Source organism: Sander lucioperca, chromosome 20 (assembly GCF_008315115.2).
Source record: "Sander lucioperca isolate FBNREF2018 chromosome 20, SLUC_FBN_1.2, whole genome shotgun sequence".
NCBI lineage: Eukaryota > Metazoa > Chordata > Actinopteri > Perciformes > Percidae > Sander > Sander lucioperca.
This window is the reverse complement of record NC_050192.1, coordinates 9480152-9493315: the sequence shown is the minus strand read 5'-3', so window position 1 is coordinate 9493315 and position 13164 is coordinate 9480152. Positions and strand designations below refer to the sequence as shown.

General features: G+C 39.6%; 1 protein-coding gene across 1 annotated transcript in view; it reads right to left on the bottom strand.

Moving 5' to 3' along the window:
• Window positions 1-13164, bottom strand: part of tmtc2a (transmembrane O-mannosyltransferase targeting cadherins 2a) — a 56818-nt gene that overhangs the window by 33529 nt on the left and 10125 nt on the right. The gene's annotated exons all lie outside the window — the stretch shown is intronic.

Sequence of the window (13164 nt, the reverse complement as noted above, 5' to 3'; positions counted from 1 at the left end):
CGTATGTGGGGCAGGCAGGCAGGCTTTGGGGAACTCTATTCACAATCCTCAAAGTACAGGACGGGCTTGGTCTTTTCAATTTTCGTCTTCTTTTTTTTGTGGGGGGAGGTAAAATCTGATGGATTTCCATCAAAAGCTGAAAGAGACATTTTTTTTAGGTCCATTTGTAATGGGGTGAGGTCTTCTTTCACCTGACCACTTCTTTTAGTGAAGAGAAAATTGGCTGTCTCTCAGTGTTTGGGTATGTGTCTTTTCAATATGCAAATGAAGCACTCCAGCACCTCCTCAACAACAGTGATCTCACCACCAGTGATTTGTTTTTTCATGTGCTGTGGCTGCCTACAGACTCCCACTTGGCCTCTTGTAGGGACTGTAGGCAAATATACATTCAAATGTGCAAAATATAAGGAACTGACTGATCTGTACACTGATTAGGTGAAATAAAAGCCAATATTCATTATTATACCACATCAGTCCCAAAGGAAGAGATGTGGACAAAGAGAGGAAGAGGTTGTTTTTTTAAAGATGACTCCATGATTTAGTATGGGTGGAAATGAAATCATTGCAGCTCCCAAAAATACAGCTAAGGTGGAGCAGAATCTACCGGCAGATATTCCATCCCTTTGTGCAGCAGCTATCAAAAGAGCTGGCCCATGGAATAAAATACATAGATTTGCCCTCCTCTGTATATATTGATGTAACTGAGGGGATAAGTATTTTCAACCTACAACAATTACTGTTAATCTGGTTATCAGCAGGTGTATGTGTGTAAGTGGATACTTCTTCAGCGTTTCCTTACTGAAAATCATCTTAATATTAAAAGGTTTTGTTAACAGTAAAATGCATTGCATGTATCCTTAAGGTCTAACAAACATGTTGAATGTATTTTCTTTCTCATAAAAGACTTGCAAAGACATTTTTTTTTTGTCTTCAAAAATGTAAATTGCGCATTTTTGATTGCTTGCTAGTGTTCTTCTTTACTGGCGTTGTTTGTCGGATTGCTACGTTTCTTTGCACATTACCGCCACCAACGGTCAATCAGGCGAATATAACGAAAACGCCACATGGTACCTTTTTTAAATCTTACAAATTAAACAAGTGTACATTCACAAAGCTGTACACAGGTTATGTGAATATAAGTCCCAACTTACAAGCAGACCTATTTACACACATGAACACATAGTAATGTAAGCTATATAGGCTATTCCAAACAACTATTCCTAACCAATATTAATATTTACTATAGAAATTTAATCAGACTGCATCCTGTGAAAAGAGTTGTTTTTGTAATTGCATCCTTATAAAGTTCAGTTTACAGACTTTAGATATGCACAAACACACACTGCACTGCACTAGTACATTACTCTCTTCCACTCTCTGACTCAATAAAACTACCTTTAGTTTAAATGTTTGTGTGTGCTCTATTAAAAGAACAGCAATATTAACTGCGTTGCAAAACATGGCACTTGAGTCTGTTTTAAATATTTGGGCTCTCGTCCAGCCTGCCTGTCTGCAGCGTGTGCACTGGCCGGCCTCCTCCACTCTAATAAACATCTGCAGTATAAACTGCCTTCACTTAACGCAATCAGGACTGGCTGAAATGCAACCATTTGTAGCAGAGTGCATCCTCCTGCTCCCTGACGGCTGTAATGAGATGGATTAGCCAATCATCATGAAACCAGTGCTGTTAACGGATACTGGGCTGGGCAATATTTAATGGATCATCACCTCTTTGTTCATTTTCCCTTTTTTCCTCTTCCGTTTGCTACAATTATGTCTTTCTTTCTATCCACCAACTACCCCACCACCATTCTTTTAGCTTGATTTCTTGTATTTATATAGGTTATATAATTTCATCCATCCATCTTATTGACATAACCATTCATTTCTTCCTTTCTGCTCCTTTATCCTTTTTATCTGTCTAGTCTTCCTTAATAATGTAACTCATTTGGTCTGCTGTGGTACCCAGCCCTTTTGAGTGCCCCTTGTCTGGCCAAGATCTATTAAATTTCTATCTCCTTACTAAGCTATCTGAGTGCTAATTAAGCACACCGACAGAGAGCTGCGGCAGACAGGCCTATTTACACAATGCTAATCTTGGGCTGGCGCACCACTGAAGTAAACACACCACTGATGCTGCTAGCTTTGCGTGGGAGTAAGAGGAACGCAGATGATTAAGACTGTGAGAAGAGAAATCCTCCGTACTGAAGGGACAAAAATCCATATCACAGCGGCACTGTGGAAAATGTGTTGAGGTTAAAGGGCCATACACCTTAACTGCAACATCCTCAGTTTGATTCCAGGGAACCTTTTTATTGCATATCATCCCTCAGTCAATTCAAGGATCTTTAATCAGTCTCTCTCTCTCTCTCTCTCTCTCTCTCTCTCTCTCTCTCTCTCTCTCTCTCTCTCTCGCTCTCTCTCGCACTCTCTCTACCCCCCAATGTTGGCTTTACTGTTACTATCAATACAATGTACTGCAAAAATAGTAAGACAACAATGAATCAAGTGAAGTCAATTTCAAGCGTGAACACCCAACACTCTTTTGTTACAGCTTCTCAATGTGAGGATTTGCCAGTTTTGTATGTCTTAAATCATTGCAAAGTGAATATATTTAATGTTTGGACTGTTGGTCAGACAAAATAAGGCATTTGACGACTTCACTTTGGGCTTTAGAAAATTGTGATGGACATTCTTTGACTATTTTGACATTTTCTAAACCAAAAACGATGCAGAAGGAGACTAATTCAGCAACATAACGGAGAATACGTTATTTAAAGCTATCCATTAGTAGATTCCCTCTAGTTTAACCCTGCTAATCTGTAAGTCAATTATACTTCCAATGACTCATCCTGATTAAGTCAATAACAAAATGTTTGATAATTTACTGACATTGATTTTAGACATCAAGTTTTTTCTGACTTCTCAAAACGATTTGCATCGTAAAGAAGGGAGGCTCTCATCGCATCCACTACCAATTATTGATTTCATCGTCATCTTTTAGATTCTGTCTCACAAGCCATAGCAGGGGGATAAGGGGCAGTGTATTAAAGAGGGATGGAGAGAGTGCATGTGTGGGTGGAGGTCAGGGTCCAGATCACCTCTGTGTTAATCCAACTCTAACAGGATTAGAAAGTGATCATAGAGTGCATAGAGTTTCTGAGACATGCACTGGGGGTCGGGGGTCAACGAGTAATCTGATTTAAAGGTGGTGTGTATGTACCTAAAAGGCTCCACACACACTCTGTACATGTAGAATGACACAATATGTAATCTATATGTAATTCCATGTGGTGTTGGAGTTGGAAGGAAAACACTGTTCATGGCTTTGTTCCCAGTGAACGCCACAGCTGGTTGAGGATAAAAATCCCATAAATTTCAACTCAATGGTCACTGCACTGGGGGAGCATATTGTACTGCACCGCATGAGGCAACTGAACACGTGGAGATGGCAATCTGATCTTTTTTTTTTTTTTTTATCCTGGAAGTCCCTACCCATCCATCACAGTGCAAGGTTGAACGATCATGAGTAAAGCTGTTCCGCTCGCTGGCTGGGCCTGAGTGATTCATTCATTGGCTGATCATCAACTGCTATAATCCTGCCAATATATGGCCACAGCATGGTGGCAGGCAATGAGGAGATGGTGATGAAGATGGAAGAGTAAGATGAGCTCTGGCTTTATGAGTTCATGTCCTCATCAATATTCTTTCTACCTTAAAAAATTCTTCTCCTCACTAAATGTGATGCTGCAGACACATAATACATAAAAACATTAATCAAATATTTCATTTTTATCAACTCTGTGTATCTGTTTAGTTTGTATATCTGTAGGCTGAAAGGGTCAGGAAGTGAGCGTTAAGGGTGTGTTCAAACATCGTACGTCAGCGGCACCACTTGCAGAACAATAACCCGACCAGAAGTGGCACCGCTGCTTTCCCACGCCAAACTGGCACGAATATGGAAGGAGAGGAAAAATGCATACATGTCCAGATAGCATTCATAAAACTCATACTGCCAGTGGCCTAGTTGTGAAAGATTTATGCTCAGCCTTGCAGAGGCTCTTCTCTTTTCTGCTGCCGAAGACGAAATTTGACATTAATTTGACAGATTTTATGCCCAACTCAGATGCAATTATTTGTTTCTTTCCATCATTTGTAATGTGTGGACAGTGATAAACTGCTGCTGGATGGTGTTCAACATAGCTGGGCACTGATGATATGAAAAAAAGAAGAAAGAAGGAAGAAACTGCCAATATTTTTTTTTATTAATATATATATATATATATATATATATATATATATATATATATATATATTAGTGAAAATAAATCTGAGACACAGAGGATGCAACTTACTTTGTATTCAAGGCACTAACCTACATTTAATCTCTCCTACTCAGTTCACTGGATCTATCTTTTCATTGATTAAAAATAGCCCATCCTGCAGCTCCCAGCATTTTCCCAAGAGTGCAAAATAACCAGCCAGAAGTGTGATGGAATAAAAAGGCCAGTTTAATGACTATTTTTAACTCTTCATGCAGACACTAGCATGAAAGCACAGCAAACTACAAAAAGCAGTCTATTCTAAACAGATGCAGCTAATACTGCAAAGGTTATTTTATTTGTTGCTCACAGATCCAAAGGCGACATTTAGCCAACTAAGTAATACATTTTTGTGAATTTAATTGGCGAGATCAAAAGAACACACTTCTGGAGAGTTACTCCTCATCACTGAGGTCCAGCTGTTTTGGCATCATCATCAAGACAAGCCCAACAGTCAACTCATACCTGATTAAGATAAAGTCTCCTCTACATTCTCAGTCTGTCCAAGCAGCCAATCAGGAGAAACAGATTTCTTCGGGGGGCTCTCGGCTTCAAAGAGGCTGAAACAGTCTGAACTAAGCGTCAGGAAGTTGGCTGTCTGTCCTCGGTCAGGCCAAGGACTCGCTTTCATGTCCCCCTGTGAAGCCGGTTTCCTGATTAGCAGAACAACTAACTCTGAAATAGGCCAGGGTCAACTCATTGTACTTAGTGTAACGTGAATTAAATAGACCATGACTTAAAAAATATATACTGATTGATAAATAAATAAAATGAATGACCATTTTATGCTCCATAATATCGTCTCACCCACAAGCTCTGTTTCAGGATATTACTTTGAAAAGCATCGGCTGAGAGCTGAGTGCCATGGGTAAATGGAGAGTGGCGACGCACAGCGCTGCATTTTAAATTTGTAATGTTTGTTGACTCAGATCTCTGAACTTCCAAATATCATGACTGCTTCAAAAAGATATTGTAGATCTAGAAATTAGGCACAGTTCTACCTCAACATTGCCAGAATGGCCACCAAATTTCTTTTCAGTTTTAAAATCAGAAAGCAAATACTCAAAGACAGCACAGCCATTTGCATGTTTATCTTCTCAGGTACGAGAAAAGCAAAGGAAAGCACTCTGCAATCATCTGTTGATTGGTTCAAGTCTGAGTTGCAAACTGATTTTGTTATATAGCCACTGATGACCGATCCCAAACCTAATACCTAACCTAAATATGCAAAGCAACATTTGTACACTTGTTGTACAATGATTTATCTTATATCTAAAGCAATCTAACTAATTGTTAGAAATACAATTATTTGCTTTCTGGCCGAAAATTAGATGAGAAGATTGCTACCACTCTCATGTCTGTCCATTACATATAAAGCGATAGAGCTGGGAGGTGATTAGCTAAATAGCTAAACATTTGCTTAAAAAGACTGAGCTACCCAAGCTCTGTCCAAAGTTCACAAATAAGCCTAACAAAAACTCCAAGCTCACTAATTCACACATTATTCCATTTGATTAATCCGTACATAAACAGAAATGGACAAACAAAAAGTTAGTTTTCCTGGCTCCAGCTCTTAACAGAGAGACATGAGTGTAGTATCCTAACTATGCCTTTAATGATGAGCAGTTCAATATTGTGTCTGATCAAGTGACATTAAACTTGGTTTAATACATTACACGTGTGGAAACAAGTCCACTGTCATTACATTATATCCTACAGAGACATTACTTAATACACTACATTTCTAACCAATCATCGAGAGTGCAACTCCTACATCTATTTTTCAGAAGATCTGATTGATTGATCACTTGCTATTAGCTAGTTCCTATTAGCTAGTTGCACATAATACTAGCACCTCAGCTAAAAAGGAGGCCGAGCCCACCGCAGCGTCCCCTGAGTGATGGTGTCAATAAAAGGTTGTGATGAATCCTCTGCCCACACCAGGGGGAAGGCTATGGGAAATCAATGGCCAATAAAACTAAAGGTCTCCTCTCCCCAGGGCATAAATATATCAAACGCAGTGAAAGAAAAGACTTTGGCTTGGGATTTGTGTGGGTCAGAACTCACGCCTCAAAAAAAGCTGTGGAATTAATTGAGTTTTTATGCAACGAATATGAAAACGTAATGTTTAACTGCAGATGCACAAGAAGTCTTTTTTTAACTGTTTGTCATTGCAGAAGAGCAGCTTGTTGAAGCAAGCTTCCAAGCGGACCTGCAAGACAGAGTATGTGTGCTATTAAAAAAGCAATATTTGTGAATGCAATCAAACTGAAAAATACTTTAAAAAAAGAAAGTGTACAGTTCAGTTCAGTTCAGTTCAACACCAAATAAAAGTCTCACACCTCCATGAACACCCTAGAGACCACCAGGAAGGTCTTTGGAAAAAGGTTTGTTTCTCCCTTCTACATTTGGATACAGTAGGAGCCCCTAATGTGAATTGCATAGGCATGTAGTATGGTACTGTGCCCAGCAGCATTCACAGTGAGAAACACATTTAAATTAGCCAATATCCAGGAGCACTGGATGCGGAGACTAATATAGGGTTTCTAAAATCATTGGCCTTACCACACATCCAGCACTTATCAGAGAAACAGTGGCCAACTTTTACACCCTCCATCCATCCATCCCACCAGTGGGACCAGAAAACAACCTCCAGCATGTTACAAAGAAAAACAAATGAGCAACCAATCAGTCTGTCCAAATTCTGCATCCAGTATGGTCTCGGCAGTTGATTACAGTGTCGTACTGTGGATGGGTAATTAGGGTGGCCTCCCTGAGTCGCCTGCATCCACGATGATAAATGTGACGCTTGATTAAAAAACGGATTGATTGCTATTCTCTGACTTTACCAAACAATACATAAATCCCAGCTGTGTGTAGGCTGATGATATGATTTAAAATGCCAGACAGATGTAGCCTTATCTCAGCTCGCTGCTGCAGATACAACATTGTTGCATCTAGAGGAATTTATGCAAAGTTATGCTACTTTGCTGGGGTCCTAATTTGCTGCTTTTACAATCTAACTATAATATGCAAAAATGAGCAACAGGGCTGTTACCTTTCATTCAAAATTCCATCTACTATTTGAATGAGGAAAAAATGTAATATTCAATCTTAAGACAGGCAATAGTTTAGTCTATAGTGACAGTACATTTCAATTTCATGGACTCAATCCGGGAAATCTTTGCATTTATAAAATGTGTTGCAGGATTGTTAGCATGCAGCCTACATACTGGGATTTTTAGAATTTTAATATTTAAATGTACTATTTAGTACATGGCTGTGTCAGAAATCTTTCCTTTGTCCACTCATTCACTGCTCCATATATAATGGTCATTCAATAGTGAGCAGTACATTTCTGAGATTTCGGACATTTGCATCATCATCATTTTATATAAGGTGTAGACCAAATGCCATGAAAAATTACAACTGTAATTTTGGCATGGCACACATGCCAGGGTTAGCACCGTTTTGTTCCATTATGGAATTCTTGAGGGCACTATATATACTGCATACTTTACTCAGATATAAGACACTCAAATAAAATAGATGATAGTAACATATAGTACACTATATAGTAAATAGGGAGTTATTTCAGAAAAGCCATAGTTTGGGATTAGGATATGTGTGTTAGAATTAATTTAAACTAATTCAGTTTCACTATCACCAGCACATGGTCATGTATTTTTTTTTTGCACCAGGTACAACTCCAATTCCCTTTTCCCTTACCTCCTTAATTTATCTTACCTTCTGCTTTTACAATCAATTCGCTTGGCCTAGTTCCAGAGAAGCTGCGACTTTGGCACAGTGGCCTATAAAACCGTGTACGTCCAGCCACCTACGCTTATGGAAGCCCCACTTCCACACTTAAATTAAAAAAGGGGGGACTTGAACAGAGGACAAAAATGTTGCCTGGCATTGATTTCTCTCTACAGGGAATAGATGAATGCTGATGGGTCGTGAGGAGTCACGGCTCCGAAAGGACAGCCAATGTTCTTGGCCCACTTTTCACCTTAATCCAGCTGTATAATTTGCGTGCACACATGTTCCAATTTACTCACACACTTGCAGAGCACCAGGTGTGGACTAGGTCTGCACAATTAATCGCAATTTTATTGGAATCGCATATTATTTGTTAAAGGCAAAATATGTGTCAAACCATTCGGAATTAAGTATTGTCGTGCTGCAGAGACGTCCCATCCTACAAATCGGATCCTACAGACTAAAGAAAAAATCTTTGTTTGGTACAGATACTCGCAAAAATCACACTATAATCATTTTTATTTTATTTTATTTTAATATTTTTCAATGAAAATGAGAATAATGATACAAAAATGATCATTCCCTCCAATATCGTGAATCATATCGCCATCGCAATATCATTTTTACCCATGTCGTGCAGCCCTATTGTGGACACACTGCATCAACATTACCCACAAATACCCTCTCCAGAGTGTTGCAGGCCCACTATATTCATTGAAGATCTTGACACTGTCTAGCTGGGTCTACTGTCCGAGAACGTTCCTTTTCTCTATTCTGCACCAACAATCTGTGTATCAGACCCTGAAAACCATTGGAACTTGACCTTTTGTGTTCCCCTGACACTTGTTCTGCTATAAAGTAGCCCACAGGAATAAATAGTGAAGGATACTTTTGCTGAAGGCTAATCAAATGTGGATATGAAGAGTCCATTATTTGTGGTACACGTCTGTTCCTTGAAGACCAAACCTTTGATCAAACTTTGGCGTTCCTTTGAGAAAACAGGATCATTTTGACCTGCTGCGGAGATTATAATGAGGACAACTTTAATTGCTGATGACAAATCACAAAGCGGAGGATCCGAGTGTTGCAGCGCTGCCAAGGGAGCAGCTGGAGAAACAAAGCAGCATTCTGTTTCTGCTGGAAACTCTTCTGTCTCTGATTAGAAAGAAAAAAATACTTTAATGCACCACCAGAATTGGTTTGTGATTTGATAACATTTTTTAATATGCAGCTATTTTGAGAATGTAGAGCATTTGTGCCTTTATGTTGTACGTAAGGAATGAGTATGAGTACAGAAAACAAAACACCCCACAGATTCAGGAGCAGCGAGGTTTCCCTCTCTGCTTTATCAGCTTTCAGTGGCCAGATTCACATGCAGCATTTGTAATGACCAAGTATGCTGCACTAACAGGCCGTACAGCACTATATCCAATCTAGAATAGGCCCTCCTTTCTTCTGCCGTGACCAGTTGTCACATTCCAGCATTAGCCAGAGAGAAACTATAGCTAAAGAGGGGTACCACAGGGGCCAACCCCAACCAAATCTGTCTTCTTTTCAAGGATCTGTGCTAATTATCTACGATCTTTTCAAATTCTGATCTGTGATCTGTTAAACACGGCTGGTACATCGAAACCATTTGCCTGAACTTGACTCTCTCATTGGAACCAATGAAGTCAAACCCCATCCATTTGACCCTTAACTTAGGTCAAAGCAAAAGTTGGCTATAGGGGTTCAAAGGTACTTTAACTCAAGCCACGTTTTCACTCAGCTCTGAACCACCTTAGCAATACAAATTCTACCAATGGTCCAAGGGCGAGCGCAAATAATTATAGCGTATGAATTTAGACCAACAGAATTCAGTGCAATAATAAAATATGTCAGATGCAATTACCTGCAGAAGGTTTAATATAATCCAAGTTTTTAAACAATCAGCAGGGGTTTCAAAATATACGGCCCTGTTTAAAATGCTGCAGGAAACTCCATTATGAATCCATAAAACGCATCGTATAACATCATAAAAGTACCATATTCCCCTCTGAGATGGACTAGAGGGACAGACATGATGTCATGCTACAACGTCATGACATTTGTATGGAAGACTGGGTTACAAGTGATTTTAGCCAAGTTGTTCTTTTTGGTATTCAATACATAATTCACAACTATAGAACGCCGATGGAAAGAACACTTCCTCCACATTTCCAACGTTAAAAAGGACACAAGGCTACATGCTTACAGGAAAAGTTCAACTGCCAGGTAGCTTAGCTTAGCAAAGACAGGAAACAGTAGGACACAGCTAGCCTGGCTCTGTCTGAAGCTAACAAAATCAGACTACCCGAATTTTAGAGATGCTGATAGGAAGATTTTGTTACCTTTGGACAGAGCCAGGCTAGCAGTTTCCCCATGTTCCCAGTTCCTTTGTGCTAAGCTAGGTAAACCACCTAGTGGTGGTTGCTTCATTAGGGTACAGATATGAGAGTGGTGTCAAACTTCTCATCTATCTGTCAGCAAGAAAGGGAATAAGCATATTTCACAAAATGTCAAGCTTTTCCTGTAACTTCCCTACTGCAAAACCAAAACAGTTGATGTATTGTCCCTCTATGAGGCCATCTCTCCAGAAAATAAAAGAAAGCATGCATTTCCATGTCTGGGTGGAACAAGATAAACATATTTCCTGTGTGCAACAGGGATATCACATGGATTGTTCCTTGTGCTGATACCGCTATCAGTGAGTAGATGCTGCTGGTCATAGCATCTACTTACTGAAAAAAAACAGCTAGACCACGGAGTGTAGATTAAATTGTCGCTGTCAGCCACCTCAGTAATGGATTGACTGGATGTGGTATCACGGTAATGAGTCTTGGAGGAAAACAATGTGGATTTTGATGAAATGCACCCAGCGTGGTGGATGAGCTGGCACCGTCGCACTCAGTGGTGACCTCTAATCTGTCTGCTCGCCATGTCTACAGAGCAGAGATACCAATCTACAACAGGACAGCGCCTATCGATGTTTCCTTAAGTCAAATTCACATGAAAAAGAATTACTTGGATACTGAATTTCTTTTAGGCGAGGTACAACTAATCAAAGTACTGACAGAGTCCAAGCTCTCTGTTGTGGGTTTCTTATCAAAATGAAAGTGAAAATGCATCAAAGAGCTCATATACACTGGCCATGTATCAAAAGCAAAACATGCATAATTCAGTGGCCTTCAATACAATCCACCAGATTAAAATATGAAAATAATACATTGAAAGGGTAAAACATATTTTAAACAGAGTGGTGTGGTAGATTTCCCCGAAAACACATCAAAAATACATTACAGTGTTGTCATAGCTCATCATGAAAGCACTATAACCATACAGCCTGCCCCATAGCCAGTAATCCATGAATATCAAAATGATGGTGAGAAACAAATTACATTCTGTAGAAAGATAAATACGGTGGCTGGTTTATCTCAGGCTGACAGAAGCGGGAAAACAGCAATTATCAAATGCAGATTCATCCCATTTATCAAGGCTGACTTCCACTGTGGGTTGCTTGCAGTCAGGGCTGCCATGTTTACTTAAACAGCGATTCACCTTATCTCCAGCAAGCTCCGAGTACCTGAGACTAACTGTGCAAAAATGAGGAGTTCAGTTCCCCTCCGTGAGATGGGGGAGCTAACTAATGAGCAATACTTAAATGGGCAGGCCATCAGAATGGGAAAATTGGCTTAAATGTTTCCTGACCCTGCCTAGATAATGAAGGAGGATAGTTAACTTGAAGGATGGTGTGCTTTATGGTCCTAAACACAGAATAATTACCTTGCTACTGAGCCAAACCTGAGTGAATTGGTGTGTTTCGATTGGGCTGGAAATGGTGTACCACAAAACCAAAAAGCTGTATGATGAAGCAGGAAATTACAATTTCAATTCAAACTCAAACAGCTTAGCACCAAGCCATGCAGATTCCCTGTTTTTGAACAAAACAGTTTTTCAACCACTGTTGCCAATTCCTTCTATTTTCAACTCTCTATAATAATCACTATCATCTTCTCATCACTCCTCCAAATAGCCCTCTATTGTGCCACAATGACAGAACCTCTAAACAACACAGCTGTACACTTCCTCTATCTGTATTATGCGCTTCTGGGCGCTTATCAAGAGGAAGCAGGAAAAGGAGAAAGGCTATCTCCTGCCGCAAAATAAATCATGTGGATGTGAATGAAATATGAACATACTATAACCCCAAAGAATGCATGTTTTACAGTATTTTAAAACTTTATGAGACATTTTATACATGTACAAATGAAGATACGATCATAAATCACTGCATCTAAAATCCCTCACAACACTTTCACGATAACCTCCTTCAGGTTGTTTTTCGGCTATTTTCTTTGTAAGGTCTCCAATGTCGTGCTACAAAGACATTGAAGGCAAACAAAATACCAGCTGTAGCACACTTGGGCAACAAAGCTTCTAGTATAATCACTTCACTACTCCTACGTCTCAATACCAAACACTATAACGGTTCCCTTGAGTAAAGGTAGCAGGGCTGTCATCTGACCTCCCCTGAATCTTAATTCCCTCAAGCCTTCACACCATCTCTCTCAATCTCCTCCGCTCAGGTTTTTATGAGGTGAGAAGCACAAACCGATTTTCCCCCACACACTGTTGGCCCTGTTCTGACCCAGAAAGCCAGAAAGCCTTATGCATATTAGTATATTTTACAAGAGTTAGCTGGAGTAGCCATGCGTGAAAATGGAAAGAGAGTGTGCAGTGCTCAGCTAGAGTTCAGCGCCAAGATTGCCAATCTAATGAATTTCTATTGGTTTTGTGAAGCTACTGGTACTTATATTATAATTAAGGAACAACACAGTGTCAGTATCCCATGCTGAGGTCAATGGGAGTTTTATCACAGCCTGCATGACTCATTTTTACCTCATCATATTATAGGTATTTGTCAAACAAACAATAATAACAATAATTTTGCAATACAAAAAGATTTATTTCTTACATTATCTTCAGCAGCAATTTCTCGCAACTCAGCTAAATGCATTGAACTTGGGGGGTGGGGGTGGGGGGAAATTATTGCCTCAGGTTA